The following is a 19,751-nucleotide window of genomic DNA, read 5'->3' on the forward strand; positions in this document are numbered from 1 at the left end:
TTTAAGATGGTTCAACGGGCTCTCTTTCTTAGCCCCACTATATTGCCTCCTCTCAATTAAGGTGATCATGGCCGGCCGAATCTCGAAATCATTTGCCGGTGTTGTAGGCGGAGCTATGCCGCTCTCAAACCTATAGGCACCGGGTATTCCTAGCTCCTTCAAGGCCACTCTCGGATTTTCTCCCATGCCTTGCTCTTCTTTAATCTCTTCTTCACTTGAAGAACTATACCCCAAGGAGAATCGATTAGCTATTCTTCTCCTTAAGAGAGTCCTTTCAATTTCTGGGTCAAAAGGCACAATGGATCGATCACGAGCTCTATGCATGCAAAACTTCAAAGAAAATATTAGTAGCACAACTACAAGTGTAGCCTAAAGAAATAAAATCTTTTTATATTTTTTTTTTCAATTAAAATGAAGTAGACTCAACAACAAAAGCTAAGCACCAATAGAACTCCCCGGAAACGGCGCGATTTTGACAAGGGGAAAATGTATGTCGTTATCTACCCTTCCCCCAAGTCAAACAAAATTTGTAAACACCTAACCAACCTTATATGAATATAGGGCAAGTTAAGGGTCGATCCCTAGGGAATGCAATGATGAAAACTAGAGTCTAAGTCAAGCTACCTCGAAGATGGAGTTGATATTATGGTTGGCACTATGGTAAACTAAAGCAAGTCTAATCAAGTAAAACAAAGGTCTAAACACTAGGGATATGGGTTCCACATGCAAGTTCAATGATAATGCCAGTTTAGAGCTCAATCAATTAATTCAAGTATTGCAATGGAAAAACAATAGTAGCAATCAAGAGAGTTCAAATGCTATCTCCTATAGGCCAATCTAGGTGTCACTATGAAAGGTAAATCAAGAAGAATCACAAGCAAACCCAATCAATTAGAGAAACTTTCAATTCAATTGTTCATGTCATTAAGAGTTGCAATGCAATCTAGATTAATCTTATAGGTTGATCACTCCTAGTCTAATCAATCACATGCAAAACTATGTCAACCAATTTAATTGCAAGAAATCAATCAATCAAAGAGCATCAACTAGCAATTTCATTAATCAAACATGCTTCCCCCTTTCCCTAGCAACTAATCTACTCACTAATCATGGTGAAATTCAAGAACAAATAACTAGAAATTGCTTTAATCTTCATTTCTATATCAAAATCTAAGAGAAATCAAAATAATCAACAATATCAAATTCAAATCAAAAGAAGAACAAGCAACAAGCAAAAATCAAATAGCAAGTAAGTAAAAGATGAAAGAGGGAAGAGATTCTCACTAATATTGATGATTGAAAATGAAGAAATCCAAACTTGATTGATCAAATGTTGAGTTACAAATCCAAAACCAAGAACTTCTCTCTAACTTCTCTCTAAATTCTCTCTCTAAAACTAAGCTAATGAAAATTATCCAAAAGTTCCCTTCAAATAGGAAATACAATTCTATTTATAAGCAAAGAAAAAATTGACAGCTCCCGCGCCCTCTCTCGATAGACCCGTGCCCGCGGAGAAATGGGTACGGAACCCTCCGCGGGCTATTTCGGCAGACCCCGCGCCCGCGGCAGCAGAGACCCTCGCCCGCGGCGGTGAAACCCGCGCCCGCGGCTAATCCCCTGCTCCCAAAGCCTGATCAGGGAGGCCGCGGTCTCTCCGAATAGAGCGGCCTCTCCATTTTACCCGCGCCCGTGGAGAGCCTGCGGGGAACCGTGGCAAGTTCCTGCCAAGTTTTGGCAGTTTTGAGTAACATAGGCCCGCGCCCGCGACAAGATGACCCGCGCCCGCGGCCTGCTGGTATTGCCTTGGAGACCTCTCCGAGGCCTCTCCAAGGCCTCTCTAAGCCCTCTCTGGCCAAATGCTTCTTCCTTTCTTGATCATTAAGGTCCCAAATTGAATCCTTTGACAAGGTGATTCTCACAATACCTACACAAGTAAACAAAGAAAGGAAATAAAAGGGAAAAAGAGCCAAATAAAGGAAAACACGATAAAAACACGAGAATCATAAAGAAAAGAGGAAAAAGAGAAACTAAAGGAAAAAGGACCAAAAATAAGAGAAGAAATCATGAAAAAGGGAAAGAAATAACCCTAAAAGACTACCCTATGAGTGCCATAAATGACACTCATCAGCGGACGACACCCTAACTGTCCGGTAAGCTAGTAAGCGCACTAACTACCGTATTTGCTTCCTATCAAGAAGTGTCTCTTCCTGAATGGTTCGGCTTGCCTGTCGACTCTTGAGCTAATGCCTAAAGTAAAGTAATTCTCTACCTTTTAGTTCCAAGAGGTAGATCTCGCAAAGCTGGGGAAGAAAGTGAAATTTTACCCAACACCTACGCCATACAATTTTACGTTGTATGATAACGCCTTGCGTTTTTACGCTGCATGATGACGCCTTCCTTTTTGCTATGGACGTGAAAAAAGAAGAAAAGACGGACATTTATAACGTCAGTATAGTAAAAGAAGAAAAGCTGGACAAACCTGTCTATGGGAGCTTTTACGTAAAGCACCACTACGAAACGTCTTAAGACACTTTTACGAAAAACGTTCAAAACGTATGCAAGGGAAGGCACAAAGAACGGTGTGCATGCAAAATGTTGCAAAAAACTATCAAAGAAGAAAACAAACTGCAAAATGTAAAGCAATTTAAAAATATTTTGATAATTTGCACGCCATTATGTCTAATAACGAGCAAAAATCGTTGGAAAATAATCAAACGGATCAAAATCAGGATATCGGTCATTTTAGTGCCCAGCATCCGCGCGCAAATCAGTGGGTCGCGCTGGCCAGGCGCGCACATCGTTCTGAGTTGCGCTGGTTTGTCATGCGTAACTTTTTCAGTTGCGCGCGACATTTAAGTCAACTAAAAGAAATTGTTGAGCACGATTTTCATTTTGCTGTCTTCTTCTTCTTCCTTCGCCATTGTCGTTCCTCTCTCTCCCTAAAAAGCTCAGTTTTTTGCGATTTTCAAAGCCAAAGGAAGTAGATCTCACCCTTAATGCACATTTGCCACAATCCAATGTAAGTTTTTTAATTTAAATTTGTTTGTTTTTGGTAGAATTTGGGTGTTTTTCGAATCATTAAACCCCAATTTTTGAATTTGGAGTTTTTTATTCAGACCATTATTCTTGAAATTGTTTGTTCCATGTTATTGTGCTATGTTTAAGGAGTGTTTTGCAACAAATTTCATGAAAAATGGCTAAGTATTGAACCTTGTATGAGCGTTTCTTCGTTTCAGTACGTTTTTTGCACTTTCCTTCGAATTTGGTTTATTTCTTGTTATTTTGCTTGCTCATTTTGGATATACTTGTTGATTATGAAGTAATTATAGTATTAGAACTAATTATTTCTTCATAAATAATGTTTTGAAATTTTTGAATCCGAAAATTGGCACGAAGTGTATACTTAGCATAGTTAATGATAATTGTGTTATTGTTACTATTTTTCGCCTAGGCATAGTTGATTCTTTGAGATTTGAAACATAATCCCTTGAATGCTTAGTTAAAACTAGTATAGGATGGATTTTTCGGGTGATAAAAGCCCCCATTTATTGAGTTTAACTGTAAGTATCGTAGCCCCCGAGCATGGGTGGCATTTGATTTTTGTGTTTTTCCCTTTCGGTAGCCGTTATGCTGCCTAAATGGGTCTAGAACATGTATATTAGCTTAGTTTTGAAAAATAAACTAATAACGAAACTTTATCCATTCATAGGGTGGATTCTCCTCCATTTGTCGATGCTGAGGAGGTTCTAGGAGATCCCGTGCCTGACGAGGCGGTTCGCCCTCGAAAGAAGGTGACCCGTCCTCGTGAGGAGGTTTGGGAGCGACGCGTCAGAGCTGATCGTCGTCGCCAGGAGGATGTGCTTTGGGAGGCTCATACCAACTAGGACCCTAAGGTCCTTAAGTTGGACCCAGACCATCACGTCTCAATCAGGGGTTGGCGTGGCATTGCGAGTCCCTTGTGTCTCCGTTTTTTTTCTTTTTTTTCTTCGAAACAAGTTTTTCACTCTCTTTTGTGCCTTTCTTTTTTTAGAGTGATCCTAGCATGCGCCTATACGGCTCTGGTGATCTGCGAGGTTGTATTCAGAGTTTACCCGAGGTGGTAAAGAAGATTGCGGAGCTTTCGCGGATTAGTTCCCAATTGGCGCCTCTTCGGGATTTATCGAGTCAGCCTACATTGTCGGCTTTCCTTCGTGGATTGCTGGAGTTTTAGTGGGATTCCACCAACACTTTTCACTTTCCATGGGGAGAGATAGCGATTACCCCTTACGATTTCTCTATGATTACGGGTTTTCCTTTCGGAGGTGAGCTCGTAGCTATAAAGGTCGTTAAGGGGTCAGACGAGAGACTACGTGACCTCATGGGGGACCGTCTTACGATGACCCTTCACATGTATGCGCAGTCTTGTCCGTACTCAGTTCTTGCCGATGAGTTGTCGGCTGACGAGGTTGATCGGCAGTGTACGCCTGAGCAGCTGGCTCGGATATATATTGCTCATGTTCTTTATGTCACTATCTTGAGTGATCTGGGAGAGCGTTTTTCCATTGGGTTACTTACTTGCCTCAATGATTTGGGGCAGGTAGGTAACTTGAGTTGGGCGGAGGTGTCATATGCCCGTATGCTTACAGCTATGGGCAAGGCGACCGGGGTGATGGATTTCGCGGAAGCTACTGAGGTGCCTCAGATCTCCCTTACGTGGCATGGTCGTATCTTTGAGGTACGTACTTATCCTTTTTTTCATCTAATGGCCATTTTTGTTTTCTTTTTCTTATTATTTTTCGCTTCTTATAAGCTTGGGGATATTCGTACTTGCCTTTCTTAGACCTCAGGATCCTCGAGGCTGCTTGTTTTCCTATCGGCTATCAACTGGTCACGATTAAGAAGAGGCGAGCCACCTTATTAGCCGGTGACTTTCGCCAAAGGATCCTTTCGGCGATTCGTGCGTCGGTGAGTATTCCAACCACATGTGCATCTTCTCTTTTTTTCATGTGGCTGTGTTTGTAGATCGATCTCCTCCCATGGAGTTTGATCGTCGGATTCCCTGAGGCTTTCAAATCAAGCATGATTCGGTGCCGTTTCCGGGCCCTTTATCAGGGACTTCCAGTCCTCCAGAGGACATACGCTTGGTTTTTAGGAGAGCGTGTTCTCAGGAAATCTTCATCCGAGGAGCCTGAGGTCCCTGTGGATCCTTCGATCCGGATGCTGTGTCTGAACTTGCTGTCTATCGAGGATCGAGCTCAGGCGATCCTCGGTCATCCAACGGAGCAACTGGTGCTGCCGGATGCATCATACCAGGCTTTCATCGCATCCAGGCTGACTCCTTTCCCAGCTTTTGTTCCAGTTAGTATTTTACCATATGTTTTTTTTTTTATTTTTCTTTTATTTTCGGAACCTTGAATCTCTTATTGCGTTTTCAGCGAGTCGAGCTAGGCAGTTGGGTGCCTCCTACGGCGGAGGTCACGTACACCGATGATTTTGGATCGGTAATTCGCGAGATTCTCCCAGCAACGGAGGAGGAGGACATACCGTATATTCCTGAGACGGTTGAGTTGGTATGTTTACTTCGTATATGTATTTGTTTTTACGTTTATTTTTACATATACATTTGTTCGTTAACTGTCCTTGTATTTGGAACATGTACCGCGGGAGACCGTGAGGACTATGTGTGCTTTCCGAGCTACTGCTTATCGGAGAGCCCTCGTCGCTTTATCATGCCGTGATCATCGGATGGTCGCGGTAATTCTATTTATTTTCCTTTTATCAAAGTTATTACACAGTTTGTGTATTAATCTTTGTTTGGATTTTGTAGGATGTACATCAGCCGTCCGGGAGTTGCCGAGCATCCTGACTTCCTTTGTATTTATATATTTTTTTTGGAAACATATGTACATATATTTTTTTTTATTATATATTTTTTGTACATATAACACACATTTTATATATATGTCATTATATTTTCTTTTGTTTCCATTTTTTTTTAGTAAAGAAAAAATTTTCCTCAGGGAAGGAAAGGGTTCCGGACTTACCCCTCTCGAAAAAAATAACCAAAAAAGGAACAAAAAGAGGACATGAAAAGGAAAGTGAAAAAGAAGGGGAAAAGAAAAAGAAAGAAAGAAAAAGGAAAATAAGAGGAAAATAAGAAAATAAAAGAAAATGAAAATAAAATAAAGCATAAAAAAGGACACAAGAGTTAACAAATTTAAGCGTATGATTATTTAAAAGATTTCGACAATATTCCGTTATCATGGGGATCAAAATACGGAAATAAATAAAAACGACATGTCACGATAGTCCAGACGCGCGCAACTGGATGTCTTGCGCACGACTCTCCCGCTCATGTAAATTGGTTGCGTGCGGTAGGTGCACGCAACTCGTGAGTTGCGCGCTGTAGGTGCGATTTGTGCGCACCACCTGAGGGAGAAATTTCCTTAGAGAAAAAACTGCCGAAAATTTGCCCCTCTTGGGTCTATTTAAGTGTGGTTTTGTGTAGGCTTTTTACCATCTCACATTCATTCGCTTAGTAGTGCTATAAAGAATTAAAAATAATTTAACTCTCTAAATTCTATGTCCTCTTTTTTTTTTACACATTTACCAATGGCAAAAACCTTTAAACAACGGTTGAAATAATGGGTCACTTCACTATCGACTAAGGATAATTTAGCCTTTAAAATATACCACCTTGACCCTCTATTGAGTTATATGCAACTAGTTATAAACTTTGATTTTCTCCATGCTGCTGTTAATCATTAGGACTCGAACCACCATCTCTTTCTTTTCAAAGGGGATGAAATTGTCCCATTTCCTGGCGAGTTTGAGGCTCTACTAAGCTTCCCTACAAATACTGTCCCTGTGACATATGCCCCTAACTTGTCAGATCCCAAACCTATTTTTCAAAGATTTTTTGGTTTGAGTGACAATGATATGGTTAACATTGGAAAAGAAGAAGGCGTGGATTTAATTCCATTTATTTAACATTTCGTCGCCCCTCGTAACAACTTAACTAAACAACGTTTTAAAATTCGTGCTTTATGTTATTGTCTTATTGTCAATTGTTTACTTAGGACAGGTAAAGAATACGGAGATTATTCCATGGTGTCCATAGTAGAGCAAATAGAGGGATGTCATTCACCCGCTCCTTTAGCTTTGGCGGAAATCGTTCTATGCTTGAATCGCCTTAGAGGAGACCCTAACGAGAATGGTTTCACGGGAAGTCCACTCCTATTACACGTACGTTTTTTTTTTCTTCGCAAAGCAGCGCAAGTTAGGAAGTTGCACTAGTCTAACTAGCGCAATCTTTTCCGATGCGCGCAGATGGCGCGCTGCTGATTTTGATGCGCGCGCCACCAGCTTTTGTAATGTCACAAGTTAATTTTCTTTGTCTCTTTTTTTTCCAGATTTGGCTCATGGAGCGCTTGCGAATTGTTGAACAGCCACAAAATTTTGAGGCTCATGGAGTGAGAACATTCCCTGGACATCGAATTCTCTATAAACACTAGAATGAAGAAGAATGGACGTCGTTTTTCTGTCATGGGGTTCCCAACATACGCTTTGTCATTCCTTGGTGGAACATATGTAGTATGGTTGGGAATAGTTTTAATTGTCCCTATATTAGGCTTTTAGGCCTATCTAGTACTACTTACATCTTTCGTTGTAGGGTTATGAGACATTATGGAATGAAACAAGTTATCCCCTAGCCATCAGGATTGCGATGCCCCTAAAGATGTGATCTTTAAACCTAAACGGATTCCTCGTTGAATGGAATATTGGTCAAGTCTCCCTAGATGGGTAGTACAAAGTCCTACTACGAGTATTGTGTTATTCTCCTTCTATAAGGCTTGGATGAATGCGGGGGATAAGGGTGAACTAAACAGGGCTCGATCACAAAATCAAGCCACCCAGCTCGCAATCCACCCAAACCTTTGATGCAATCGGCCACCCCTACTCCTCCTAGTGACCAAAACAAAGGAATGAGAAGAAAATTAGACTTCTCATCTCCTAAGGCTTGTTCAAAAGAACTAAAGAGAAAGGCTCCTCCTAAACCTGAGCAACAAGGGGTGATGATTAAAGAACTAAGCTTCACCAAACACTCGCAAGAAAGACCCCAACAATTGTTAAAGGAAAAGGAAAACAAGTTGCAAAGACCCCAATTAATAAATTGAAGAACAATGTTTGGGTAAAAAAGAAGAGTACAGGAGAAAGCTCTAAGGTTGCTGAAACTACTGCGATGGAAACTACTCCTCCGTCTACTGTGACAGTTGAGGATATAGTAAAACTTTAGAGTGTTACACAATATGTCAGTACTTTAATTCGAATAAAGAGTAATCACTACTATGTTTTTTTTTTAAAAAAAAAATTATTATCTAGTTCAACAATAAAATTAGCTTTATCATATATTTTTTTATGACTGAATCATAAAGATTGCCTACGTATTCGTATTACGAAATCAGGTCTTTGCGTAGTTCTTTGCAATGTTTGTATTATTATTATTTTTTAATATTTTTCTTTAACCTCTTATGTAGAAATTGAATGAAAAATTAATCAAACTTTGTTTAATAATTAAATCAAAGCTTAATTTTTATTTTCCGAGTACATGTTATTTTCGAGGAACGCCCTCTTTTTATCGCAAGTAAAAATCGCAATTTTATTCTCACGCAAAAATTTTTGGTTCGTAGTTCGTCATCAGGTGGCGTGCGCAACGTCTAAGGTTGCGCGAGCCTATCACGCACAACTAATTCAGTTGCGCGTGACACCCGCGCAACTAAAATTAGTTCCGCGCGGCACCTATGCTTCGAGCGTGAAATATTTTTTTTTTTCGCATTATTACCCCCCCAAGTGTGAAGAGTTTTTCGTGATGTTTGAAAAAATCTGAACACTTGAATGGTATATGTTTTGTTTTTTAAATTACCCCCAAGTGTTATGAACTTTACCGTGTTATTCGGTAAAGTGCGTAACACTTAGAATTTTTTAATTGAATGCTATAAAAAATGTTACTCAATTCTAATCTTATTTAACACAAGATACTATGTGGAATTGATTAATTAAATATCCTTTTAAAGTGGTCAAACAACACTCTTTTATTGATTAAAGTTCTTTTAAACGAGAAACATAAATGTTATTTATCTAAGCGCTCAAGAATTTACCACTTCACTTTGCTAGATCTCCGTTTAGAACACTTATGGACTCCTTGTACAGGAACCTCTATCGTAGTAACAAAGATTAAGAGGGGTGAGTGTTTAGGACAAGAGGGTTTGGTAGCACAAGCTCACAAGAGTTTCTGCCAGGATTTTAGGTTAATTTATGTGTGTTTAAGCCTCGCATTAAGCCCCTATTTATTGGGAATGAGTGCAATTAGGGTTTTAAGCATTCTGTCGCAGCGGGTGTCGCGCGCATCTGGTTGAGTTGCTCGCGGCATCGTAGCGCAAGTGATTTAGTTGCGCTGCTATGGGCAGCACAACTAAACGTCTTGCGCGCGGCATTATGGTAAGATTCGATTTTATATTTTTACAAAATTCTAAATCTTCTGCGAGAGAATCTCTAGAAGTTGCACTGGGTGTTACGTGCAACTAACTTTTATGCGCGCGCCTGACCAGCGCGACTCATTGCGATGCGCTCGCCAGACCAGCGCGACTCATTGAGATGCGCGCGGATTTTTCTGCGGCAACATTAAATTTAACCTAGGTGCCTCTAAATCCGTCATTATTGGGTCTTAAGCACGGGCTTAAGCCTAATTATGATCGGGTTTAGTTAATTAGACCTTGTTTTGTATTTGTTTTGGGTTAGGCTAGTCTTTTTGTGTCTTTGCGGTTTAGCTAGTCATACATAAGCATTCTTTACTTCGATCCAACACAAAAATGGTTTTGTTTATCGTCATTGCACTTCTTGTCGGGAAAGGAGGCCAAAAGTAGATGTCTACATTTGGTGTTCTAAATTTTTTTATCACATATTCTAAATTTTAAATCAAATGTTCTAAATTTTACTCTTATGTTTTAAATTTCATAAAGCAGATTTTTTTTTTTAAGTTTTACTCACATGTTTTAATCCTTAAATTAGATGTTCTAAATTATTACTGATATGTTCTTAATTTAAATTTGAGTCGCATGTTCTAAATATATAATTGTATATATGTGTGTGTGTGTGTGTGTGTGTGTTTGTGTATCTTTGTAGAAGAAAGGAGTAGTATAACTCTGATGTGTTATAGGGTAATTGTTTTACCTGAGGTTACATAATCCATTTGCCTCAAAGTAGTATAATTCATTTCTGTAAAAGTTGTTTCGCTAACTTGCTTGTAGTTATAGAGGTAGTATAAAGAAAAACTATAATGCAGTTAAATTAAACGTAATTGTATACCGCAATACGCGAAGAAAAAAAAGAGAGATTGAATTAGGGCTAAGATATAAATTATGTAAAACTTATTTAATTCTGTATCCTATTAAAAATTAAATAAAGAATATTGACATGGAATGAGACAAAATAGTGGGATAGAGGACTCGGACTTATAAGACAATTTTTTTTTTTTACCATAATTCAAAAATTATCATAATTCAATATTTAATGAAATCATTTGACAGCTTATCTGCTCGGGATAGATAGCTTTTTACCCTCCTATAAAAAATTAAATAAAGAATATTGACATGGAATGGGACAAAATAGTGGGATAGAGGACTCGAACTCATAAGACACTTTTTTTTACAGTAATTCAAAAATTATCATAATTAAAAATTTAATGAAATCATTTGACATATAATCATATATTGCGTTGTTTAATTTAAATAATATCACATTTATAAGAATATTTTATGTATAATTTTTAATGTTGATATTAATTTATACACTTTGCATTTCGTTGATTAGAAATTTATACACTTATTAATCATTTTTTTTCAGATAAACATGTTGTTCTTTAAAAAAAATAAAAGTTAATTTATTGTTATTATTAATATAATATATCGTGTACATATTTTGATTTAAGGTAAAATTGATAAAAATAATCCCAACTTCGAATTTTTAAAAAATTCGAACTTTAGAGGTTATTCACTCAAACTGGACCCAAGTGACCGATAACCTATTAAAGAGGTTTTTTTTGGGTTTTAAGTGATACGTGTTGCCTTGTAAATGGTTAAAAATAAATAAATTAAAAAAATTAAAAAATATATAACCTAGCCCCAAGCCTCTAACCCACGACATAGAACCACCACCCACTGGCGTCCCTCCTCTCACCGGCCCAGCCAGACCCCCTACCCTACAGGCTCAACCCCAAACCCCTCCTCCACTACTAGCACCACCCTAACAATCGCAACCACTAGCCACGCAAACTGCAACCCCACATCTCCCCTGCATTAGCGCTACCAACTACCACCCAATTCAGCCCCTGAATCTCTAGTCACCAACTCGCCGCACAACTCCCTTGTCTCGCCCCACAATTACACCCTCAACCACCAATCAAAACCGCACCAAAACCACCCACCAGCCCTCATCATCTCACTACAACAACTCCACTGCCACCATCGCCAACAACACCAATCAATCACACCGCCAGACAACAGCAATTGCAACCAAACATCAAACCACCATATCGGCTGGGTATTTTTTAGTGTTTCAGGTTTATTTTTGTGGTGGAGGTTAAGTAATTTAATTTAGGGGGAAGGAGGAGGGAAGAACTAGCATGGGGGAGGGATGGTCCGATAGCCGGCGCCGGCGTGAAGAATGATCGACGGCTCCCGCAGCAGCTAGTGGGTGGTGGCAGGGAGGATTGTCGTGGGTGATGAGGGTTGGGTTTATTTAAATTTTGTTATTTTTTTGTTTTTCTTTTTTTTTTTGGTAATTTTTTTTTATATTATTAACCAATCATTTGGTGCCACGTATCCCTTGAACTAATATAACAAGTTAGGTGACCGGTCAAGACCGTTAAAGACCGTTTAAAGCGAATAAACCTCAAAGTGTGGATTATTTAAAAATAATCAAAAGTTGGGATTCTTTTGAGAGAACAGACAAAGTTAGGATTATTTGTATTAATTTTTCCTTGATTTAATTATCAAATAAAAAGATGTTGGAATCAACCATGATGATTTAAGATATATTTAGGTATTGTAATAAATAAAATTTTACATGTCATTGCTCTTTAGGGACAAATTGCGTTATAAGAGCGAGTCGAAGATTTATTTTTTTTAAAAAATAATCACTCACCCATCAAAGAAAAATAAAACCATTGGTACAAATTAATTATGCACTGAATCTAAATTTCTTAAATTGCAGCAACCCCATATTTTAGGTTGCAATACCCATTACTCAATTGAACTTTAAATTTATTAATCAAATTTGAATTAATTCCAGTTAAAGAATTAAACATAATTTCTTGTCATCTCTAACATATGCATTATAAAATAGAATTTCTACACTTCAGATTTTTTTTTAAAGTTGAGGTTAAAAGATATGAAAGGCATAATTTTAACTTCAATCCTCAAGCACATGCACAAACAAATTTGATAATAGAGAGTTGTTAGTCCTGCATAGATGGAGTTAACACTTTGGAGTTTAAAAGATTGAATTACTAGATTGATTAGTGATATTTATATAAGAAGCTCATTAAAAAGAAAAAATGGACTTATTAATAAAATTAAAACTGGGTTGCAAATAGTATAAGACGACCTTGCTCACAAAGGAGTATGACAAAGGGAATAGTGGATTAGGATATTGTGTATATGTTGTATCTCTGATCATATTATGGGAGGAAGGAATACTCAAAATGGTGTGAGAGGATTGGAGTTGAGGATAAATGGATTACTTTTTCCAAATGTTGCCTAAGAACAATATTTATAATTGACATGAGGAGGTAGAATAAGGCCCTGTTCTTTTGAGCTTCTGCGCAGAGTAGAGCAGATTAAATTTTAGTAGAGCAGAGCAGATTTCGGGTAGCAGAGCAGAGCCGAGCAGAGCATCAGATTTCAACATTATTATTAATACTATTATTAATGTTATTGTTCTAGGTATGGATCCAAGGGTTTTGCTGGGTGAGCTGGGTCCCATCAACAAGCTACACACGGCAGCACATGTAAACTGCCCTCGGGGGTGGCTCGAGGAACCCCCCTCCGAAGCATAAGTTAGAGAGTGTTTAGAGAAAGAAAGTGTACTTAGAGAGATATAGAAAGTGTAATAACTTGAGTGTCTAACCTCTTTTCCATTGTACTTTACCCTCTATTTATAGGCGTGCCATCTCCTTCATGGAGAGTTCAGCCTGGTCAGCCCTGCAGGCTGACTCCACCGGGCTAATGAGCCTTCCTTAATTGCCTTCTCGGTAGTGAGTACGCACCCTGGGGGTTGGGCGATAGTTCAGCGGGAGCTATCCTATACAACTAGCCCCTCAAGAGTTGGTATGAGGTCACTCTTGCCGACTCTTTATATGCAGGTACCGTCTTCTTAACTGAGCCCAGCTAGAAGGAATAGCTCAGCAGGAGCTATCCCCTCCAACTAGCCCCTCAAGAGATGGCGTGAGGTTTTTTCATGCCAGCTGTTAGAGCGTGTAGCCTTACCGGTCATGGCTCAACGGGTCGTCCGGCTGAATTAACCTGTACACTCCTAGCCCCTCAAGTCTCTAGGGTGTTGATGCGGCCTGGGGACTGGGGAGGTCAGGTTCTGATCTTGGTGGTTGTGTTGTCGCACTATCTGTATGTCAAAGATAACTCTGTTACTAAGAAATGACAAGCTCGCGGAGAGGAATTTCGATCACTTCCGTTGATGTTTGAAAAATGACGAGCTTGGAGAAAGGAATTTCGATCACTCCCGCTGAAGTTTGAGAAATGACGAACTTGCAGAGGTCTCGCTGATGTTTGAGAAATGACGAGTTTGCAGAGAGAAATTTCGATCACTACCGCTGAAAGTTTGAGAAATGACGAGCTTGTAGAGAGGAATTCCAATCACTTCCGCTGAAGTTTGAGAAATGACGAGTTTGCAGAGATGAATTTCAATCACTCCCGCTGAAGTTTGAGAAATGACAAGCTTGCAGAGAGGAATTTCGATCACTCTCGCTGAAGTTTGATAAATGACGAATTTGTAGAGAGGATTTTCGATCACTCCCGCTGAAGTTTGAGAAATGACGAGTTTGTAGAGTGGAATTTCGATCACTCCCGCTGAAGTTTGAGAAATGACGAGCTTGTAGAGAGGAATTTCGATCACTCCCGCTGAAGTTTGAGAAATGACGAGCTTGCAGAGAGGATTTTCGATCACTCCCGCTGATGTTTGAGAATTAAGGAACTTGTAGAGAGGATTTTCGATCTCTCCCGCTGAATTTTGAGAAATGACGAACTTGCAGAGAAGAATTTCGATCACTCCCGCTGATTCGTTTTTTTTTATTATTATTATTTTTAGGACGGGAACAGTGTTTGCATGATTGGGACATGTGATGACGATCCGGGCTGTCAGTTTGATTTTACTGAAGTGACATGGCGGTTTGGCTTTGCCTTGTGTCTAACCGCCCATTTACTCCATATTGATTTCACTATCCCCCTTTTCACTTATTTCTTTTACTCTTACTTTTCATCTTCCCCTCTTCATTACTCTGTCATTTCAAAATTTTCGCTCTTTGTTCTCTCTCTTTCAAACGCTCGTGTTCCGCCATTGTTGCGGTAAGTTCTTGCTTCCTCCTCTTTGTTTTTGCCTTAGTTTTCCCTTTATTTGTTTTCCCTCCTTAATTCTTGTTTCTTTACTAACTTGATTCCCCTTTGTTCTTCTTGATTGCAGATCTGAACTTTCATCTTGCTCGGGCTTTTGTGTTCGCCATTGTTGTCGTACCCTGTTGCTTCTGCAACTTTTTCTCTTAAAGGTACTTACTTTGTACCTTTTGTTGTTTGTATTTACCCAATTTCGCTTCTTTTTGCTTTTCCTTCACAAGATTATGTCTTTTGATTCTTCCCAATTGTCGCAGTTCTATTTCTCCTCTTTGTTGTTGTTGTAATTGCATTCTTGTTTTTTTCTCCTTATTGTTGTTCATGTCTCCTAAACCGATCTTTGATTTTCGGTGCCCCTGATGTATCCATTTTATATAGTAATTTACCCCCGTCCCTTGGTCATAATTAGTAGTGTTTTTGGCTCTTTAGAGCCATTTTTATTACTAATTGGTGTTTTCTAGTGTTTTCGTAGATTTGTTTGACTTTTGCAGGGATTTATGCTTTTGGAGTATTTTCCCGAGTTATTTTTGAGCAATCACGAGCATTGGAGAAATACGACCATCTTTGAAGCCCAAGGCCGGTTAGAGTCATCGAGCTAGTGATCAAGGGCTCAGTAATTGGGATCCCGAGGTATTTGGACCGAGTATTCAAGACCCAAAGAGGAAATCCGGATTGGGCCGAGAAATCAAGCCCAATCGAAGTCCGAGCCTCGAAGTGAAGCAAGGGCCCGTTCGGGCAAGGTCTAGCATGCACGATCAGGCCCGGCGTTGCTTGGTGTTGTGCGAGCCTATAGCGCGCCCGATGGTGCGAGAGTCTAGCACAATCGGGCGATGCTGCTGAGAAGGAACGCGAAGAAAAAGGCGGGCCCGATCAGGCGGCCCTTTGCTGGATCGGGCGCGTGTTTCTATAGGACCTGATTAGTTAGTTTTAATTTTTGTTTTAGGAAACGTTTATATACGAGTTTTGTATGGAATTTTGATCATCTTCTTTCCTTAGACTTTCTCTCTCTACTTAGGATTTTTCTCTCTCTTAACTCTTCTCTCAACTCTTGTTCTTAATTTTTCCATTAATACAGATTAGTTTGGTAACTATTTCTCTTCTCTAAATCTTAGTTGTTTATTTTATTTCTTTCATCATGACTTGTTTTATTGCTTTGATTAGTTCAGCTTTTATTATGAGTGAGTATTTCTCTTTCTAGGGTTTATGGGGATCCATGAATAATATGAAGGGGTAATTTATTGTTCTTGATTGTCAATGCTAGATTAATTTCCTATTGATTGATTTAACGCTCTGTGACTAGATTTGCGCAGATCTTTTATTCATGAGTTTGACAATATTGATTCGAGATTCGACAGATGAGAATTGATATTTAGGTCTAGTTTCAATAGGCAGGTTAATTTATAAATGTTTAGGTCGAGATTCGAAAGATGAGATTTAATACCGCTAAATTAATTGTGTGATTATAATACGTAGCGAAAGCCCTTTATAATCTGATTAATATATGCATCAATGCATGGATGAATGATTATTATACTCTACCCTGGAATATTATTTATTGGTGAACCTATGCCCTAGATCCTTCCATATATTGTTTTCTCCCTATTCTTAACTTTCGTAGTTTAGTTTCATATTCAACTTTTATATTGGTTACGTAATAATCTAGATTATATTAATTAATTAGGAATAGAAAGACTCGTTTCTCTGTGGATTCGACCCTACTTCCCTGTCTGCATTAGTTAGAGGATTTAGATATTACTTTTGATTTGGGGATACGACTTTACCCTGTCAAAATTTGGCGCCGTTGCCGGGGAGACGGTTTTATTTTATTTCTGATTATTTTTGTAGTCTAGGTTACTTTCTTTTTGTCCCAGAGAGCATTAGTTCTTAGGAGGCATGAACCGGCAAATGTTAGGAGAGATGAATTGGAACTTTTGGAATCCTATGTAATTCCTAACACCGAAAAATTGAACATACCTCATAGGATAGCCAATCACTTCCAAAGGGCGGCCAATGCGGCCGAGGCTAGTTGGTCTAGGGAACCTATTTATTTTGGGGGGTTAGTGACCCACATTGCCAAAAAAATCCTAGGTTGGAACCCGGATGGGCATAGGAAAGTTGTAGGATCAAACCTCATGGACCTAGCCTATTTAGGGAGTTTGAACTGGGTGCAACCCGTGGGGGGTGACACTTGGTGGATAGTCCACCGACAATCAGGTAGGAGGGACCAAGCCTTCACCTTACCCAACCCCGGCTTGACCAAATTTGAGAAGGGGAAGCCTTCTTACACTTTCGAGATTACCGGTCAAGGTGAGGTTCAACCACCTCACCCTTCACCACAACCCCACCAATCTCCCGTAGACCACTCCCCCACTCACCATTCACCACACTACCAACCACCTCCACCCTTCATCTATGGTATACCCACTTCCTCGATCGACTATAACGTCGACCCCAATATTTTCGGCTTTTAGGAGCCAATTAGACCGTATCGAGATGGGGCAAGGGAGAGTTGAGGGTATGATGCAAAACTTAGATTCTAGGTTAAGCACCTTGGATGGGCGGGTAGGACACATAGAGAGGAACCTCGGGAGGGGTCTATACCCCATGTATGATGATTATGCCCGTCGTGGGGCTATCCCCCCTGATTCCCTTGCTCCCGATTGGTTCCAATACCCCCAAGGAGGGTATTCAAACCCCGGTGCGTATGGTACTTATGTGGACTACTCTTCAGTCCATGGTTATGGGGGTGATGCTCCTTTTAAGGGTATGGGGGGGAATGTGGACCCTAACTACTTTTTAGGTGGTTTGGGTTATGGTGGTGATGGACCGAGCCAGGGTGGTGCCGGCTCGAGCCATGGAGGAGGATATGAGAGGATGGATGACGATGAGGAGTAGCTTCTCCTAGCTACCCTCCCAAGTCAATGAGGCATTTCTTGATTTGGCTTGGGGGAGATTTCTTGTTATATGGTAGCCTTCTTTCTCTTTTCTCTATTTATTGCTTTCCTAGTATAGTATTTATTGCTTTCTTTTATATGAAAAATACAAAAAAAATGAAAAATATAAAAATCCAAAAATACGTTCCAATGAATTGTAAATTATGCTTCCCTGTGCCCCTTACTTGAGAAAATTGTTTTGATTCTTGGTATTTGATGATAGGCATTGTGGATTAGTTGATCATGATTTGATGTTTGATTGCCTTGAAACCTTAACGTGCGTCAATTTTGTCCAACTACTTGTGAATATAATGCTTGACTAGTTGATTTGGTAAGGAATGTGTGATAGTTCCATATTTTCTGGTATGTCAATGAATTTGAGTATTGGTTTAAAACTATTAGTAATGTTTATATGATTCATTATTATGCACATTGAGGAGGACGAAGGCATTTGTTCTTTTAGGTAGCCTCCAGATATTGTAGATACATTTGTTCCCTTCTTGCTACCCATGTTGTTGCCTTAACTTCTTGTTGTTTATTAGCCATATTACAAACCTTTTTTGCCCCATTGGTTACTAGTCCTAAGCTTGGCTTGGGGGAGCTATTAGTGAGTGAGGTGAGGGAGTTTGTAGTGTGCTTATTATTTGCACAATTTGGGTGGGTTTTGAGAAGTTGTTTTGTTGTTGATCATGTTTATTTTTGATGAGTTTGAGAGTTATATTTTCTTGAAAAATAAAGCATGATGTTATATATGATAAAAAAAAAGAGAAGTTCCAAAAAAAAATATGTTGAAAAGTAAGTGGACTTCAAAATAAAAGAAAAAAAAAGTGTTCAAATGTTCTAGTTTGAGGTTGATCAAAGAAGAATAATTTTGTGCTTCAATGAAAAATTCAAGTTTGGAAATAAAGGTTGTTTATTCACTCTATTTCTTCATTATTATATCTTATGAGTGAAATTGTAAGAGTTGGGATTATTTATTATGATTGGAGTATATTTGGTTGATGTTAGAGTTGGTTATGTAGGAGATGTTGATCATTATTTATTATGATCATGGGTTTTGATAGGATTTGGCTCTCTTAATTCATAGCTTTTCTCTCACATAATCTCAAATTTATCCTACCCTTTACCCTTGCCTTACATTACAAGCTTTAAAGACCTTCCGACTTTTGTGCATAGAATTGTATGAATGTGAAAGTGTTGTTTATCAATGCAAGTTATGATTTGGCATATTTCGAGTCGACTAGTAGGATTGAGCGTTCATTTTTTTATACACACGAGAGTGTGAGTTGGGAGGGCATTGTTCACATAAAGGGGTTGGGTGGAGAGCGACCGAGTACTCTTTTACTCACCACAAAAATGAGAGTTGAGTGTGTGAGCACTAATCTTGAATTCTATATGCTCTTGTGGTTTACTCTGTTTGACAATTGTTAGGGAAGATTGGTAATTAGATGGATTTGATTGGTTGATTTTGAAGCATGTTTATTTTATTTACCCTGAATCGTTTGTGTTTGATTTTTACTTTTGGGGTGAAACATATTTATTGATTAATTGATAAGATCTTTGCTTAAGGAAAAGCAAAGGTTTGGCTTGGGGGAGTTTGAATTATATAGTAATTTACCCCCGTCCCTTGGTCATAATTAGTAGTGTTTTTGGCTCTTTAGAGCCATTTTTATTACTAATTGGTGTTTTCTAGTGTTTTCGTAGATTTGTTTGACTTTTGCAGGGATTTATGCTTTTGGAGTATTTTCCCGAGTTATTTTTGAGCAATCACGAGCATTGGAGAAATACGACCATCTTTGAAGCCCAAGGCCGGTTAGAGTCATCGAGCTAGTGATCAAGGGCTCAGTAATTGGGATCCCGAGGTATTTGGACCGAGTATTCAAGACCCAAAGAGGAAATCCGGATTGGGCCGAGAAATCAAGCCCAATCGAAGTCCGAGCCTCGAAGTGAAGCAAGGGCCCGTTCGGGCAAGGTCTAGCATGCACGATCGGGCCCGGCGTTGCTTGGTGTTGTGCGAGCCTATAGCGCGCCCGATGGTGCGAGAGTCTAGCACAATCGGGCGATGCTGCTGAGAAGGAACGCGAAGAAAAAGGCGGGCCCGATCGGGCGCGTGTTTCTATAGGACCTGATTAGTTAGTTTTAATTTTTGTTTTAGGAAACG

The sequence above is a fragment of the Chenopodium quinoa genome, unplaced genomic scaffold (assembly GCF_001683475.1).
Source record: "Chenopodium quinoa cultivar QQ74 unplaced genomic scaffold, ASM168347v1, whole genome shotgun sequence".
Taxonomy (NCBI): domain Eukaryota; kingdom Viridiplantae; phylum Streptophyta; class Magnoliopsida; order Caryophyllales; family Amaranthaceae; genus Chenopodium; species Chenopodium quinoa.